The sequence below is a fragment of the Dermochelys coriacea genome, chromosome 6 (genome assembly GCF_009764565.3).
Source record: "Dermochelys coriacea isolate rDerCor1 chromosome 6, rDerCor1.pri.v4, whole genome shotgun sequence".
In the NCBI taxonomy this organism is placed as follows: Eukaryota; Metazoa; Chordata; order Testudines; family Dermochelyidae; genus Dermochelys; species Dermochelys coriacea.
This window is the reverse complement of record NC_050073.1, coordinates 86,092,382-86,104,967: the sequence shown is the minus strand read 5'-3', so window position 1 is coordinate 86,104,967 and position 12,586 is coordinate 86,092,382.

Sequence of the window (12,586 nt, the reverse complement as noted above, 5' to 3'; positions counted from 1 at the left end):
CTAAGAGGGTAGGTTGGGACTTTTACCTGGAACAAATTCTAACCCAATTTATTCTCTCACTGCTGGAAACCTGCCCAAAGTCCCAGACTAGGGTCCCCTGCTTGACTTGCCTGCATAGCCATAGAACCAGCCAGTATTCTAAGGGTTAAAATAAGAGGAACAGGAAAGTGGGTTTCCTGTGGCTAACTCCAGACAGCAAGAGGCAAAATCCCCCTGGAGAAGGAGCAGCGTTTTCCATCCTGATAGCTGTGTCATCAGGGAACAATGCCTCAGACACATAATTAGTCATGGGCTGCAACTAAGTGTCCTCAAAGATGTTCCCAATGTGCCAAAGCGACAGAGAATATCAAAAGAAGAGGAATTTCAGAATCTCCTTGCAAACACCATGGAAGTTAACTTCAGAAGCACTTTGAGCATCTGGCAAAGAGAATCCATTTATTCACTAAGGGCCAAATTCTACCCACTGATGTGTGTGTATGCTGCCAGCTGTAACCAACTACAATCAACTGCAGAAATGTGGGCTGGTCCTAGAATAGTTTCTAAACTATATTAAGACCTAGGTTTCTCAATAGGATGTCTAAATCACACATTTGGGAACTCAGATCAGTCTGGCATTTGGAGCCTCCTGCCACAAGTGGGGATTTTCCCTTGTTATGTTGTTATGTTATGTGAGCCTATGTGAGTCTTACTGTTTTGCATGAATGTTGTGTGTGCCTCAGTTTCCCTGCGTATTGCACCAATGTCTAGGTGGTGGGAATAAAGGTGTGTGACTTTTGCGGGGGCTGCTGCAGCTGCCTGCACAGATGCTATGGCCACCCCTTTGTAACCTGAGACCCAGGATGGAGCTGCGACCAGGTTACTCTTGGCCCGGAAACGAGACAAAGGCCGGAGGAGCAATGGGCAGGGCAGGGGCCAGGCAGCTGGAAGCGAGTCATTCTCAGCTGCTTGGGGTGCAGGGGGAGGGCCAGAGCCCTGGCTCTGGGCTCCCCTCCCCCCAAGATGGACTTGGCTGAAAGTCACTGATTTCTGTGCTAACAAATCTCTATCATGCATTCCTACAACTACAATACCCACCTGCTGAAGTGAAGAAACAGATTGACAGAGCCAGAAGAGTACCCAGAAGTCACCTACTACAGGACAGGCCCAACAAAGAAAATAACAGAACGCCACTAGCCATCACCTTCAGCCCCCAACTAAAACCTCTCCAACGCATCCTCAAGGATCTACAACCTATCCTGAAGGACGACCCATCACTCTGACAGATCTTGGGAGACAGGCCAGTCCTTGCTTACAGACAGCCCCCCAATCTGAAGCAAATACTCACCAGCAACCACACACCACACAACAGAACCACTAACCCAGGAACCTATCCTTGCAACGAAGCCCGTTGCCAACTCTGTCCACATATCTATTCAGGGGTTACCATCATAGGGCCTAATCACATCAGCCACACTATCAGAGGCTCGTTCACCTGCGCATCTACCAATGTGATATATGCCATCATGTGCCAGCAATGCCCCTCTGCCATGTACATTGGCCAAACTGGACAGTCTCTACGTAAAAGAATGAATGGACACAAATCAGACGTCAAGAATTATAACATTCAAAAACCAGTTGGAGAACACTTCGATCTCTCTGGTCACTCGATTACAGACCTAAGAATGGCTATCCTTCAACAAAAAAGCTTCAAAAACAGACTCCAACGAGAGACTGCTGAATTGGAATTAATTTGCAAACTGGATACAATTAACTTAGACTTGAATAGAGACTGGGAATGGATGAGTCATTACACAAAGTAAAACTATTTCCCCATGGTATTTCTCCCCCCCCACCCCACCCCCCACTGTTCCTCAGATATTCTTGTTAACTGCTGGAAATAGCCTACCTTGCTTGTCACCATGAAAGGTTTTCCTCCTTTCCCCCCCCTGCTGCTGGTGATGGCTTATCTTAAGCGATCACTCTCCTTACAGTAAAAAGAAAAGGAGTACTTGTGGCACCTTAGAGACTAACAAATTTTACTCTGAAATCTCCTTACAGTGTGTATGATAAACCCATTGTTTCATGTTCTCTGTGTGTGTATATAAATCTCCCCTCTGTTTTTCCACCAAATGCATCCGATGAAGTGAGCTGTAGCTCACGAAAGCTTATGCTCTAATAAATTTGTTAGTCTCTAAGGTGCCACAAGTACTCCTTTTCTTTTTGTCCAACGCTGTGTTCCTGTCGACTAATAAACCTTCTGTGATACTGACTGGCTGAGAGTCACGTCTGACTGTGGAGCTGGGGTGCAGGGCCCTCTGGCTTTCCCAGGAGCCTCGCCCGGGCGGACTCCCTGCAGGAAGTGCACGGTGTGGAAGGGGATTCTGAATGCTCTGAGGTCAGACCCAGTCAAGTCGAAGCTGTGTAAGCTTCTTGCCCTGGAGACAGTATGTTCAGGGAGAGGAGGCTACCCCAGAGTCCTGGCTGGCTTTGTATGGAGTAGCTCCAGAGCATTGCCCTGGTGACTCTGCGACACCTCCCAATGCAGATTAGAAGATGATCTGTTAAGAAACCCATGTTTGAAAACTGGGCAGCATGTGGATTTATTCACAAGCAAGAACAAAAATTACATGCAACAGATACCACCCTCCCTGTCACATCCACCACTATTCACCCACCCACCCCAAAACAAATGCGTATGTTAGATAATCAATAAAAAACAAAGTGAGATGCTGAGAGATCTTGTTACTCACACAACAAAAGGTTAAAAGTCATGATGGTTGTGTCTCTCAAGCTAATCAGTGACCCTGACAGCCTATTGTTTTCTGCTGTCACATACCCATTTTTATAAATCAGGGCTGTAACGTTTAAATCAGCCATGTCTTCCCAATTACACAGAATGAACCTTGGGGTACATTATCTATCAATATTGTATTCAAGACAGCTGTCCTGAAGGGAGGTCTCTGGAGTCCCCAGGGGTTAATGGAATCTGAATAGCCAGGGATCATAGAAGCTGAGTGTCTATCCATTTGTAACTTCCGTCCCAGACTTTTACACAAGATTGTTGATCACTTTATAAGCCATGAAAAGTGTAAGTACATAAGCCAACTCTCGCTCATGGCATCAGCAAGCCTAAAGGGCAAGATGTCAGCATGGTACTAACTGACAGGAGACCCTGTTTTCTAATGTGGACAGGGCTGGAGTCTAGATCACCTGATGAAGAAGGAAGCAAGACACTGGTTTCTGAAATGTGCTTGTCTACATTTGAACTTAAACTCAGATCAGCACCAGCTGTGATGCCCCTTTTGCTGACATGCATTGTCAACAACAGGTAATTCTCCAAGTGCAGAGCAGGCTTCAGAGCCCAGGGCATAATTGTAGGGCTAACAGAGAAAACATTGTTACCTGTAAACTGAGCACATTTGATCTGAAGCCATTCGCTAGTCCATACTGGGAATTGTGGGCAATGCTCCAAGGGTGCCAGTAACTCCGATAAAAGAAAAGGAGTACTTGTGGCACCTTGGAGACTAACAAATTTATTTGAGCATAAGCTTTCGTGAGTACAGCTCACTTCATCAGATGCATTCGGTGGAAAATACAGTGGGGAGATTTATATACACACACAGAGAACATGAAACAATGGGTTTTATCATACACACTGTAAGGCTGTGTAAATGGGTTTTATCATACACACTGTAAATGCATCCGATGAAGTGAGCTGTAGCTCACGAAAGCTTATGCTCTAATAAATTTGTTAGTCTATAAGGTGCCACAAGTACTCCTTTTCCTTTTCTTTTTGCGAATACAGACTAACACGGCTGCTACTCTGAAACCTGTCATTATGCAAGGCACTGAACTTAGCCGTATGGAATAGAAATCTATCAACTTCATGAAAAAACTCGTACAGATACAGACACACATCATCTTCCTCTCCAAATGCAAACAGATGGACATCATACCAAAAGGACTGAAGGTAAAAAATCCATTACAATCTACATACCACACAGACTATGCTGACAGCTTGTGACACACACTTTCAAAGAAACTGCGGAACCACCTGATCAACATCCTCTACAGCAAACAGGGAAAGATTAAGAATGAGCTCTCAAAACTGGATACTCTCAAAGAACCAACCTTCCACACAAACTTCCTCGTGGCTGGACTTTACAGAAACTAGACAAGCCATCTACAACACACACTTTGCTTCTCTACAAAAGAAAAAGGACACTAAACTCTCAAAACTACTACATGCCACAAGGGGCCACAACAGTGGTTCCCTTAACCCACCCAGCAATATTGTTAATCTATCCAACTATACTCTTAGCCCAGCAGAAGAATCTGTCCCATCTCAGGGCCTCTCCTTTTGCCCCTCCAGCCCCACGAACATGATACAGTTCTGTGGTGACCTAGAATCCTATTTTCGACGTCTCCAACTCAAGAAATATTTCCAACACACCTCTGACCAACATATTAACCCACAGAGACCTTCCTACCAATACTACAAAAAGAAGGATTCTGGGTGGACTCCTCCTGAAGGTCGAAACAACAGACTGGACTTCTACATAGAGTGCTTCCGCTGACGTGCACGGGCTGAAATAGTGGAAAAGCAGCATCACTTGCTCCATAACCTCAGCCATGCAGAACACAATGCCATCCACAGCCTCAGAAACAACACTGACATCATAATCAAAAAGAATGACAAAGGAGGTGCTGTCGTCATCATCAATAGGTCGGAATATGAACAAGAGGCCACTAGGCAGCTCTCCAACACCACTTTCTACAAGCCCATTACCCTCTGATCCCACTGAGGGTTACCAAAAGAAACTACACCATTTGCTCAAGAAACTCCCTGAAAAAGCAGAAGAACAAATCTGCACAGACACACCCCTGGAACCCCAACCTGGGGTATTCTATCTGCTACCCAAGATGCATAAACCTGGAAATCCTGGATGCCCCATCATCTCAGGCATTGGCACCCTGACAGCAGGATTGTCTGGCTATGTAGACTCCCTCCTCAGGCCCTACGCCACCAGCACTCCCAGCTATCTTCGAGACACCACTGACTTCCTGAGAAAACTACAATCCATCAGTGATCTTCCTAAAAACACCATCCTAGCCACTATGGATGTAGAAGCCCTCTACACCAACATTCCACACAAGCCGTCAGGAACAGTATCCCCGATAATGTCACGGCTAACCTGGTGGCTGAACTTTATGACTTTATCCTCACCCATAACTATTTCACATTTGGGGACAATGTATACCTTCAAATTAGAGGCACGGCTATGGGTACCCGCATGGCCCCACAGTATGCCAACATTTTTATGGCTGACTTTGAACAACGCTACCTCAGCTCTCGTCCCCTAATGCCCCTACTCTATTTGCGCTACATTGATGATCTCTTCATCATCTGGACCCATGGAAAAGAAGCCCTTGAGGAATTCCACCATGATTTCAACAATTTCCATCCCACCATCAACCTCAGCCTGGACCAGTCCACACAAAAGATCCACTTCCTGGACACTATGGTGCTAATAAGCGATGGTCACATAAACACCACCCTATATCGGAAACCTACTGACCGCTATTCCTACCTACATGCCTCTAGCTTTCATCCAGATCACACCACACGATCCATTGTCTACAGCCAAGCTTTACAATATAACCGCATTTGCTCCAACCCCTCAGACAGAGACAAACACCTACAAGATCTCTATCATGCATTCTTACAACTACAATACCCACCTGCTGAAGTGAAGAAACAGACTGACAGAGCCAGAAGAGTACCCAGAAGTCACCTACTACAGGACAGGCCCAACAAAGAAAATAACAGAACGCCACTAGCCATTACCTTCAGCCCCCAACTAAAACCTCTCCAACGCATCCTCAAGGATCTACAACCTATTCTGAAGGACGACCCATCACTCTCACAGATCTTGGGAGACCTGCCAGTCCTTGCTTACAGACAGCCCCCCAATCTGAAGCAAATACTCACCAGCAACCACACACCACACAACAGAACCAGTAACCCAGGAACCTATCCTTGCAACAAAGCCCGTTGCCAACTCTGTCCATATATCTATTCAGGGGACACCATCATAGGGCCTAATCACATCAGCCACACTATCAGAAGCTCGTTCACCTGCGCATCTACCAATGTGATATATGCCATCATGTGCCAGCAATGCCCCTCTGCCATGTACATTGGTCAGACTGGACAATCTCTACGTAAAAGAATAAATGGACATAAATCAGACGTCAAGAATTTTAACATTCAAAAACCAGTCGGAGAACACTTCAATCTCTCCGGTCACTCGATTACAGACCTGAGAGTGGCTATCCTTCAACAAAAAAGCTTCAAAAACAGACTCCAACGAGAGACTGCTGAATTGGAATTAATTTGCAAACTGGATACAATTAACTTAGGCTTGAATAGAGACTGGGAGTGGATGGGTCATTACATAAAGTAAAACTATTTCCCCATGTTATTTCTCCCCCTACCCCACATCCCAATGTTCCTCAGACGTTCTTGTTAACTGCTGGAAATGGCCCAACTAGATTATCACTACAAAAGGTTTTCCTCCTTCCCTCCCCTTCCTGCTGGTAATAGCTCATCTTAAGTGATCACTCTTCTTACAGTGTGTATGATAAAACCCATTGTTTCATGTTCTCTGTGTGTGTATATAAATCTCCCCACTGTATTTTCCACCAAATGCATCCGATGAAGTGAGCTGTAGCTCATGAAAGCTTATGCTCAAATAAATTTGTTAGTCTCCAAGATGCCACAAGTACTCCTTTTCTTTTTGCGAATACAGACTAACACGGCTGCTACTCTGAAACCAGTAACTCCGATGTAGCCCCACTACAGGTAGCAATGGTGGAAGTGCTCGTGTAGATCAACCATGGGCACTTTAATTGCTGCATCATCCAAATTTGGCATGATCAGATTAGACAATATAATGGCTATAAATATCTGAGCCCTGCCTACACTAGGATCTCAACAATATTATCACAGGAGGAACTGCATTGGTGGGAGCAGCAGTGGGAAATTTGAAAAACAAAGTGTAACACAAAAAGAAAAGGAGTACTTGTGGCACCTTAGAGACTAACAAATTTATTAGAGCATAAGCTTTCCTGAGCTACAGCTCACTTGTGCTCAATATTTTACTCTGCTGTCAGGAGTTCAGATTCAACCCATTGCGCCCTCTACTGGCCATTTCCAGACACTGTACCATCTGTTGACTATTGCTGTACTAAAAACGGAAAAAGAAAAGGAGGACTTGTGGCACCTTAGAGACTAACAAATTTATTTGAGCATAAGCTTTCATGAGCTACAGCTCACTTCATTGGATGCATTCTCTAAGGTGCCACAAGTCCTCCTTTTCTTTTTGCGAATATAGACTAACACAGCTGCTACTCTGAAACCTGTACTAAAAACATTTCCAAACAAACATAGGATAATACCCAGCCCTTGTGTAGCTGGGTTTTTTTTTTTGTTTAATTTTAAAAAGTCTGTTATCCAGTCAATATGTAGCACAAATTGGCCCTTTGACCAGGCTGCAAAGGCAGCTAATTTTGCCAGTCTCATATATTGCCTTATTTAACTAGTATAACCCTTCTGCCTGGTGGAGTTGGCAGCAACAAGGGTCAGGTTCAATATCTAGGGGTTCCTCTTAACAATACAAAACAGAACTGGCTCAAGCCCTCACTCAGTAATCTGGGGAAACTAAGCACCATCTTTGATTGCATCTAAGAGTACGGCTGCACACTGCAATTAGAAACTCACAACTGTTCCCTGGCAGCTGGTGTGGGCTTGGGCTAAGGGGCTGTTTAATTGTGGTGTAGATGCTCAGGCCGGAGCCCAGTCTCTAGGACTTTGTGAAGGTCCCAGATCTCGGGCTGCAGCCTGAGCCCAATCATCCACACCACAATTCATCAGTCCCTTAGCCAGAGTCCTTAGCAGGTTTTTAATTGCTGTGAGGCAGTATTTCCCCACTTACAAGCACTGAGTCTGTATAACAAAAGAAAACTTTAATTAAAAGGGAAAGGGAACCCAGCACTGATCTGGAAGAACACCCCAGCCACCATTCAAAAGCATGTAACCATAAGCAAACACCCACCCCATAGTGCATTGGGCAGTGTCCTTTGCCTGAGTTTACCACCTTGTGGTGTGAAAGTCTGATGAATAATTGTCCCTTTAAAACATCACACCTTACTCCCTCTGATGCACCCCACTCACAGGTGGTTGTCCTTAGTCAGTGAAGACCCGAGTTCAGAGGTGCATTTGCATGGGTCTCCCTTGCACTCCTGAAAAGGGCGGGGTGGGCACCAAGCAATGCCTCCACTACTGCCTCTGCAATTAGCTCACTATTACGACCACTGCTGCTGATCTCTCTGCCACTGTTATCACAGCCACTTCTGAGATGCCACATTCTGAGGTTCCCCCCACCCATTTAACCCAGCTCTTCGTGATTTCACTGGGTAACAAGGAACCTTTGTATTACTGTATTTTTATATAAAAAAACAAGGAGTCCTTGAGGCACCTGAGAGACTAACACATTAATTTGGGCATAAGCTTTCGTGGGCTAGAACCCACTTCATCAGATGTGGGTTCTAGCCCACAAAAGCTTAAGCCCTAATAAATGTGTTAGTCTCTAAGGTGCCACAAGGACTCCTTATTGTTTTTGCTGATACAGACTAACACAGCTACCACTCTAAAACCTGTATTTTTATTGTCTTTCACAGCAACATTGTCCCCATACTAGAACTAAGGTTTAGGCTCTATACCTGCTCATCTCTGAGTTCAGCTCCAGTAATCACTGAACAGAAACAAGGAATCTGAATTGAGTTCAATCAGCTCTGTCTTTAAACTCTGAAGTGGGCAGGGCAGGGCCAAATGCTGTCTATGCCTCTTTAAGAGGAATCCACACCACCAAACAAAAACACACCTATGCCTGCCCCTCCCCTCATCTTCCGTGGGATTTGGCATCCCTGCCTCTGCTTAGCAAGTGAGTTTTCAGTGGGTAGCCCCCTCAATCTGGGCATGCTAAATGCAGTTCTGCTGCCCTTTACTCATACAATAAGGATAACATTTAATTATCCCTGCATTAAAGTGAATCGTAAAACAAAACAACCAAAATTGGTCACTTTGGCAAAGCAGGTCTGTCTGCTGAACACCTATGGGAGTGTAGGTGTGTCTATGCAAATACTGTCTGTTCCTGAAGGCTTTTTCCCCAGTGCTGTCACTAGATGTCAGGGGAGAGCTCATTCAGACCCTACTCACACCAGGGCCACTTTGGAGGGCAAAACCTGCTAGTGGACCAACAGCCATGTGTTATAGTTGAGATACAAGGGTTCCCACAACGTAGAAGGTTACTTATTTATTTATGTACAACAGTGTGCTCAGTGCTGCACAGACCCAAAATAAAGACAGTCCCTTCCCCCAGAGAGTTTTCCATCATGGAGAAGAGAGAACACACCAAGAAGCCCAGAGAGAAGGAGAACTTAGTGGGGGAAGGAGTTAATTATATAAACTCAATTCTTGTGAGATAAAGCCTATTACCTATTTTATCAACTTGGGCTTTTTGTGGAGGCTCAGCACAGCTATACACATTGTGCTATGCCTGCCAAATGTCTGAAGAATCAGACTCATTGGGGCTCAATATAGAACAATAAATGCTTAACTACTACTATAATAATGTACCACTGTCTTGATTTGCCCCTCCCCACAAGGCAGCAGATCTCAGCTAAAAGGAGAAAGTCTAGGTACCTGGAAATGATGGACTGTGGTTTCTGGGTTTTGGCAGATGGAGTTGTCTCTCTTCCCCTCCGTTACTGGAAGAAACGCAGCATTACTTTTCTGCCCACCCTCTCCCCTCCCTTTAGATTACTCCTTTGGAGAACTGGATGCACAGCTGGACTGTAAAATAATCCAGCTGTTCCTATGACAACACACTGGCAGCAGGCAGAGATGACGCCAGCACATGGAACCTTGGCCTATTCACTACCAACACCCAAGTCTATTTGTTTTGGATTAGGCTGTGTTTGTTTCTGGAAGCAGACGGCATTTTGCTGAGTATATTTCTGAAGGCTGGAGAGGCAGAAGGAGTTGCAATCCCAGAGATGCCAGGACAGCTGATGTCTCTGTCCCTTGTCCTTTACTTTCAGACTCCAATTCAGTCTGATGCCAGGAGAAAATACCTCCTGGGATCCTGCAGCTGGTCTTTGCAGGATTCTAGCTGGAGTCTGTGCTGTAGGAGGCTCAGAGCAGTGATCTCTTCAGTACCGTGAGAGACTGTGTTCCCTGCTCCATGGAAAATGCCCTGCTGTGGAATTGATAGGTGGATATTAAACCATTTTTAACCAATTCCCTTTCCACAGTGGTGTTTAAATGTACTGGAGAGCAAAGGAAATCCAAGTTCCTCATTAAGCTGTGACCAAACGAGTGGAACTAGTTCAGCCTATGCACGTACTTAGGAAGTGTATAGTAAATATCAAGGCCTACATGGCACTAATACTTGAGAAACACACGGAGCTGAAAGGCATTGTGGTCCCCTGGAGATGGCATAGGACTGAGAATCAGGAGATCAAACTATCCCCGGCTCTGCCACTGACCAGCTGCCTACCCGCAGGCAAATCACTTCCTTTGTTTTGCCTCCCACCCTTTGTCTGTCTTGCCTGTTTAGAGAGTAAGTCCTTCAGGGCAGGGACTGTCTCTTACTACATGTATGTACAGCACCTAGCACGGTGGGGCCCCCGTCTTGGGGGGGAGCCTCTAGGTGCTACTGAAATACCACTGCTACTAATACCTTTGCCTTGGATCTCTAGATAAGTCTCTGCTTCGCCAGCTTCCCAGAACCGCCCCAGAGATCAGGAAAGGCTATTGGGGGGCAGGGGAGGTTGTGGTAGTGGGTTGAGAAGCCAGAGGCATATATCCTCGCTCCCCCTCAAGCAGAATCAGGAAGTGCCACTGTCCCTCAGGGAGCTCTGACAGGAGAAGAAAACAGGGTGAATGCATGAGAAACCAGGGTGCCAAGGGCATTAGCGGGTACTTGGCTAGGCCACCAAGTAGCAGAGCAGCACACTGATGGGCAGCGACCTGAGTCCAGCTGGCTGACTTGGTTGCTCGCTCCCCCAGCAGCTAGGGGCATGTGCGCTGCAGAAATAGTAAACAGATCCTTGAGGCTCCTTGACTCACTATCCCAGAGGCCCCATCACCACCTCTGCTCACCTGCCAAAGCAGCTTTGATGGACTCCAAAGGCAGCTGCATACAGTGCTCCCCACAGAGGGCCTTTGGGAGGAATGATAAGTGAGGGCTCCCAGGAGACAGCCCCGAAAGTGCTAGGTCCCCTTCCCTTTCGCCTATGTCCATCCCCCTCTAATTCTCTCTGCTCCTGTCCCCATTCCCCAAGCCATTCACAGCAAAAATTGCCCCAGGGGGAATTAAGCAGCTTTTAATTATTAAAACTGAAAACACTTGAAGGGCACATTGTGTCCAATAATGAACTAGCCCTTTCTCTCTCCTGTGCCACGTGTCCTCTCATCGCTGCCTCTGAGCCACATTCCTCTTTCTCTGCTGTACTGTCCCTCATCACTGCCTATGAGCATCCCATCATCACTACTCAGAGCTATGCTCCTCTTTCTGACGTGTAACAGGACAGCCAGTGCTGCTGGAAATCAGCCCTAGCACAGTTCTAACTCAGTAGCCAAGGCCAGAGGAGAGCCTCCATGATGTGATCCCGTTTACATGGCTAGGGTCACCAAAGATGACTCATCACTATGCCTACCATCACTTCATGAGTGACTCCCTGTCACTGTGACCTTAAGAGCAACCTTATGCCAGAAAGCAAGGGGGTCCCTGGTGTCTAGCCCTGAGTGTCAATTAGCCTGACCACCTCCGTGTGCCCCAACTTGCTGTTATAATCTGTACCTAAAAGCTGTCCAATGTAATTGGAAAACTAATAACTCGATTAATATTCTTGTGTGACATACGTATGGTCAACCCACGAAGGATCCCACAGACGTACTGAAATTATAACTAAAATGTGTTTAAACCAAGCCTGTCAGCAAGTGTTGATAAACAGGTTTTTTTCTGGGATGTGGTTCCACCTGCTTGAATGCATCTCCCATGTAAACTGAGCAAGGTTTTTTCCAAAGACAAAGAAAAACACAGTTGCATGCCAAGCAAAGAAAGCTATCAGCACAGCAAGTGGGGAAAAAGTGTTCACTTCATTTCAACAGTGGACGGAGACTGCAGCCCCAGAAAGCCTTCCTGCCACTTAAAGCGGGGTCCTGAACTTTGGGAGAGAGACTTTGCAAAGGTTTACTATAAAGGAAGGGTCAGAGAACCCTTAGTTATCCTTCACTTGAGGTGACAAGGAAAACCGGGCTCTTAGATTCTGTGGGGTTCCTGACTAAGGGCTAGTTAGCCATTCCTGCTAGAGAAAGATTGGTGAAGAAACTAGCTTGAAAAATGACCATAGCATGTTAAATTAGATCTTAGCTATCATCAGAGGCATGCACCCAGCACCCCCCCCATTCATCTAAAAAAATAAATATTTTTGCAGATCAATTCACTGACTTTTGTGTTTTCTATCACTGGCACTCACA